Genomic DNA, 6,000 nt, shown 5'->3' on the forward strand with positions numbered 1-6,000 from the left:
ACCCAGACTTGCCTGGGAGTGTCCAAGAGTCTCTAGTGGAGGCATGGGTTGGTGTTGGCCTGCTTCAGTGTTGGGGGCACTGAATTTAGCAGTACATGCATGGGACCTTTTGAAGGAGTTAGCCATTGTCTTTATTTCCTGCACCATTGTTTGGTCCCAGGTAAATAACAGGGAGGGAACAAGCTCCACCCATCAACAGAAAATTGGACTAAAGATTTACTGAGGTTGTCCCCACTGATCAGAAGAAGACCCAGTTTCCCCCTCAGTCAGTCTCTCACATCATGAAGCTTCTATAAGCCTCTCCTCCTTCTACATCAGAGGGCACAAAGACGGAAAACCACAATAACAGAAAACTAACCAATCTGAGGACACGGACCACAGCCTTCTCCAACTCAGTGAAACTATGAGCCATGCCATGTAGGGCCACCCAAGATGGAAGGGTCATAGTGGAGAGTTCTGACAAAATGTGGTTCACTGGAGAAGGGAATGGCAAACCACATTAGTATTCTTGACTTGAGAACCCCATGAACAATATGAAAAGGCTAAAAGATGGTACACTGAAAGATGAACTCTCCAGATTGGTATGTGCCCAATATGCTACTGGAGATCAGTGGAATAATAACTCCAGAAAGAATAAAGAGACAAAGCCAATGCAAAAATAACACCCAGTTGTGAATGTGACTGGTGATAGAAGCAAAGTCCAATGCTGTAAAGAGCAATATTGCATAGGCACCTGGAATGTTAGGTCAATGAATCAAGGCAAATTGCAACTGGTCAAACAAGAAATGCATGAGTGAATGTTGATATCTTAAGAATCAGAGAAATAAAATGGACTTGAATGGGTGAATTTAACTCATGACCATTATATCTACTACTTTGGGCAAAAATCCCTTAGAAGAATGAAGTAGTCATCATAGTCAACATGAGTAAGAAATGCACTACTTGGATGCAAGCTGAAAAATGACAGAATGATCTCTGTTCATTTCCAAGGCAAATCATTGAATATCACAGTAATCAAAGTCTATCCTCTGACCAGTAATACTCAAGAAGCTGAAGTTGAATGGTTCTATGAAGACCTACAAGACCTTCTAGAACTAACACCCTCCAAACATGTCATTTTCGTTATAGGGGACTGGAATGCAAAAATAGGAAGTCAAGAAACACTTGGAGTAACAGGAAAATTTGGCCTTGGAGTACAGAATGAAGCAAAGCAAAGGCTAATAGAGTTTTGCTAAGAGAACACACTGCAGGGGAGGAGCTAAGATGGTGGAGGAATAGGACAGGGAGATCACTTTCTCCCCCACAAATTCATAAAAAGAACATTTAAACACCGAGTAAATTCCACAAAACAACTTCTGAATGCTGGCAGAGGACATCAGGCACCCAGAAAAGCAGTGCATTTTCTTCGAAAGGAGATAGGAAAAAATATAAAAGACAGAAAAAAAGAGACAAAAGAGGGAGGGACAGAGCTCCATCCTGGGAAGGGAGTCTTAAAAAGAGAGAAGTTTTCAAACACCAGGAAACCTTCTCACTGCCGAATCTGTGGCGAGCCTTGGAAGCACAGAGGGCAACATAACAGGGAGGAAAAATAAATAATTAAAACCTGCAGATTGCGAGCCCTACGGTAACTCCCCCAGCGGGGAAGCAGCACAGATGCCTGCACACGCCACTAGCAAGCGGGCGCTGGGCAGGGAGGCACGGCGTGGGCTGCATCGCTTAGAGTAAGGATCTGGCCTGAATACCCTGAGCCCTATCTGAGCAAAATAATTTGGGCTAGCAAACCAGACTGTGGGATATCTACCACGTGAAAAGCCAGCCCTAACCTAAGACACTGACAGGCCTGCACACGGAACAAAGGACTGAACAGAGATAGCCGTCTGCAGACCATCCCCCTCAGCTGACAGGCAGCCAGAGCCAGAAGGGGGCAATTGCAGACCCAGAGAGACATAATCTATAAAACTGTAAGCAGGCCTTTTTGCTAACTAAAACTTCTTGGAGGTCTGGACAGTCAACATCCGCCTGAGAAGGTGCGCCAGTTGTACACCTAGATAACCGAGTGGCGGGGAGGCGATAAGTCGCAGCAATCGTGCTCGCCAAACACCTCATCACCTGAGCTGCTCAGACCTGAGAAGGGCACAAAACGCAGGCCCAACCGATTCTGCAGCTCTGAGGACTACCCGAGTGCCTGAACCTGAGTGGCTTAGAGCTGGGAGGTGCATGTAGCCCAGGGCCGGCCTCGGATGGTTCCTAGCAGAGCAACCTAGAACCTGAGCAGTGTGGGCAGGGAGGGTACATGTGCCGTGAGCGGGGGCAGGCCCAGTGTGGCTGAGGCAATGCGAGCACACACCAGTGTTATTTGTTTGCAGTGACCCTCCCTCCGCACAGCTCGACTGAACAAGTGAGCCTAAAAAAAAAAAAAAAAAGTGTCCACCACCGCCCCCTTTGTGTCAGGGCGGAAATCAGACACTGAAGAGACCAGCAAACAGAAGAAGCTAAAACAGAGGGAACCGCCTTGAAAGCGACAGGTGCAATAGATTAAAACCCTGTCATTAGTACCGACTACATAGGAAGGGGCCTATAGATCTTGAGAAATGTAAGCCGGATCAAGGAACCAGCCGAAAATGAACTGACCTCACATACCCACAACAACAACAGAGAAAGTCCTAGATATATTTTTACTATTTTTATGATAATTCTTTCTTTCTTTTTTTTTTTAAATTTTTTAAAAAAATTTTAAGTCCTCAATTACTCCTTTAATTTTCATTTTTATAACTTACTATTACTTTGCAAAAAAATACCCTATTTTTTAAAAGCAAACTTCATACATATATATTTTATAATTTTTGTGACTTTTTTCCCTTCTTTTCTTTAACATTATATTTTTGAAATTCCAAACTCTACTCTAGATTTTTAATTTTTTCTTTTTGATATTTGTTATCAAATTTGTACCTATATATATATATATATATATATATATATTTATAATTTTTGTGACTTTGTTTTTTTCTCTCTCTCTTTCTTTTTCTTCTTATTTTCTTTAACATTGTATTTTTGAAATTCAGAACTATACTCTAGATTTTTAATTTTTGCTTTTTGGTATTTGTCATCAATGTTGTACCTTTAAGAAACCCATCTTCAGTACCCATTTTTACTTGGGAGCAAGATTCCTGGCTTGACTGCTCTCGCCTCCTTTGGACTCTCCTTTTTCTCCACCAGGTCGCCTGTGTCTCCTCCCTAATCCTTCTCTGCTCTACTCAACTCTGTGAATTTGTGTGTTCCAGATGGTGGAGAACACTTAGGGAACTGATTACTTGCTGGATCTGTCTCTCTCCTTTTCATCCCCCCCTTTTATCCTCCTGACCACCTCTGTCTCCTTCCTCCCTCTTCTCTTCTCTGTATATCTCCGTGAACATCTCTGAGCGGTCCAGTTGTGGAGTGCACATAAGGAAGTTATTACTGGCTAGCCTACTCTCTCCTCTATTGATTCCACCTCATCTCATTCGGGTCACCTCTAACTCCCTCCTCCCTCTTCTCTTCTCCATGTAACTCTGTGAACCTCTCTGGGTGTCCCTCACTTTGGAGAAACTTTTCATCTTTAACCTAGATGTTTTATCAATGGTGCTGTATAGAAGGAGAAGTTTTGAGACTACTGTAAAAATAAGACTGAAAACAGGAAGTAGAAAGTTTAAGTCCAAATCCTGATTCCAGGGAACTCCTGACTCCAGGGAACATTAATTGACAGGAGCTCATCGAATGCCTCCATACCTACACTGAAACCAAGCACCACCCAAGGGCCAACAAGTTCCAGAGCAAGACATACCATGCAAATTCTCCAGCAACACAGGAACACAGCTCTGAGCTCCAATATACAGGCTACCCCAAGTTACTACAAAATGATAGACATGTCATAAATCATTACTGAATACTTCATTGCACTCCAGAGAGAAGAACTGCAGCTCCACCCAGCAGAACACTGACACAAGCTTCCCTAACCAAGAGATCTTGACAAGCCACCTGTACAAACCCACCCACAGCAAGGAAACTCCACAATAAAGAGACCTCCACAAACTGCCAGAATACAGAAAGGACACCACAAGCTCAGCAATATAAACAAGATGAAGAGACAGAGAAATACCCAGCAGGTAAAAGAACAGGATAAATGCCCACCAAACCAAAAAAAGAGGAAGAGATAGGGAATCTACCTGATAAAGAATTCGAAATAATGATAGTGAAAATGATCCAAAATCTTGAAATCAAAATGGAATCACATATAAATAGTCTGGAGACAAGGATTGAGAAGATGCAAGAAAGGTTTAACAAGGACCTAGAAGAAATAAAAAAGAGTCAATATATAATGAATAATGCAATATGAGATAAAAACACTCTGGAGGCAACAAATAGTAGAATAACAGAGGCAGAATATAGGATTAGTGAATTAGAAGATAGAATGGTAGAAATAAATGAATCACAGAGGAAAAAAGAAAAACTAATTAAAAGAAATGAGGACAATCTCAGGGACCTCCACGACAATATTAAACACTACAACATTCGAATCATAGGAGTCCCAGAAGAACAAGACAAAAAGAAAGAGCATGAGAAAATACTTGAGGAGATAATAGTTGAAAACTTCCTTAAAATGGGGAAGGAAATAATCACCCAAGTCAAAGAAACCCATAGAGTCCCAAACAGGATAAACCCAAGGAGAAACACCCCAAGACACATATTAATCAAATTAACAAAGATCAAACACAAATAACAAATATTACAATCAGCAAGGGAAAAACCACAAATATCACACAAGGGAATTCCCAGAAGGATAACAGCTGATCTTTCAAGAGAAACTCTTCAAGCCAGGAGGGAATGGCAAGACATACTTAAAATGATGAAAGAAAATAACCTACAGCCCAGATTACTGTACCCAGCAAGGACCTCATTCAAATATGAAGGAGAAATCAAAAGCTTTATAGAGAAGCAAAAGCTGAGAGAATTCAGCACCACCAAACCAGCTCTCCAACAAATACTAAAGGATATTCTCTAGACAGGAAACACAAAAAGGGTGTATAAACTCGAACCCAAAACAATAAAGTAAATAACAATGGGATCATACATATCAATAATTACCTTAAATGTAAATGGGTTGAATGCCCCAACCAAAAGACAAAGACTGGCTGAATGGATACAAAAACAAGATCCCTATATATGTTGTCCACAAGAGACCCACCTCAAAACAGGGGACACATACAGACTGAAAGTAAAGGGCTGGAAAAAGATTTTCCATGCAAATAGAGACAAAAAGAAAGCAGGTGTAGCAATACTCATATCAGATAAAATAGACTTTAAAACAAAGGCTGTGAAAAGAGACAAAGAAGGACACTACATAATGATCAAAGGATCAATCCAAAAAGAAGAGATAACCATTATAAATATATATGCACCCAACATAGGAGCACCACAATATGTAAGACAAATGCTAAAAAGTATGAAAGGGGAAATTAACAGTAACACAGTAATAGTGGGAGACTTTAATACCCCAGTCACATCTGTGAATAGATCAACTAAACAGAAAATTAACAAGGAAACACAAACTTTAAATGATACCATAGACCAATTAGACCTAATTGATATCTATAAGACATTTCACCCCCAAAAAATGAATTTCACCTTTTTCTCAAGCACACATGGAACCTTCTCCAGGATAGTTCACATCCTGAGCCATAAATGTAGCCTTGGTAAATTCAAAAACTTGAAATCATTTCAAGCATCTTTTCTGACCACAATGCAGTAAGATTATATCTCAATTACAGGAGAAAAACTATTAAAAATTCCAACATATGGAGGCTGAACAACACGCTGCTGAATAACCAACAAATCACAGAAGAAATCAAAAAAGAAATCAAAATGTGCATAGAAACGAATGAAAATGAAATCACAACAACCCCAAACCTGTGGGACACTGTAAAAGCAGTCCTAAAGGGAAACTTCATAGCAATACAGGCATAC

Source organism: Bos grunniens, chromosome X, assembly GCF_055505025.1.
Source record: "Bos grunniens cultivar Pamir isolate PY7600 chromosome X, Bosgru_T2T1.0, whole genome shotgun sequence".
In the NCBI taxonomy this organism is placed as follows: Eukaryota; Metazoa; Chordata; class Mammalia; order Artiodactyla; family Bovidae; genus Bos; species Bos grunniens.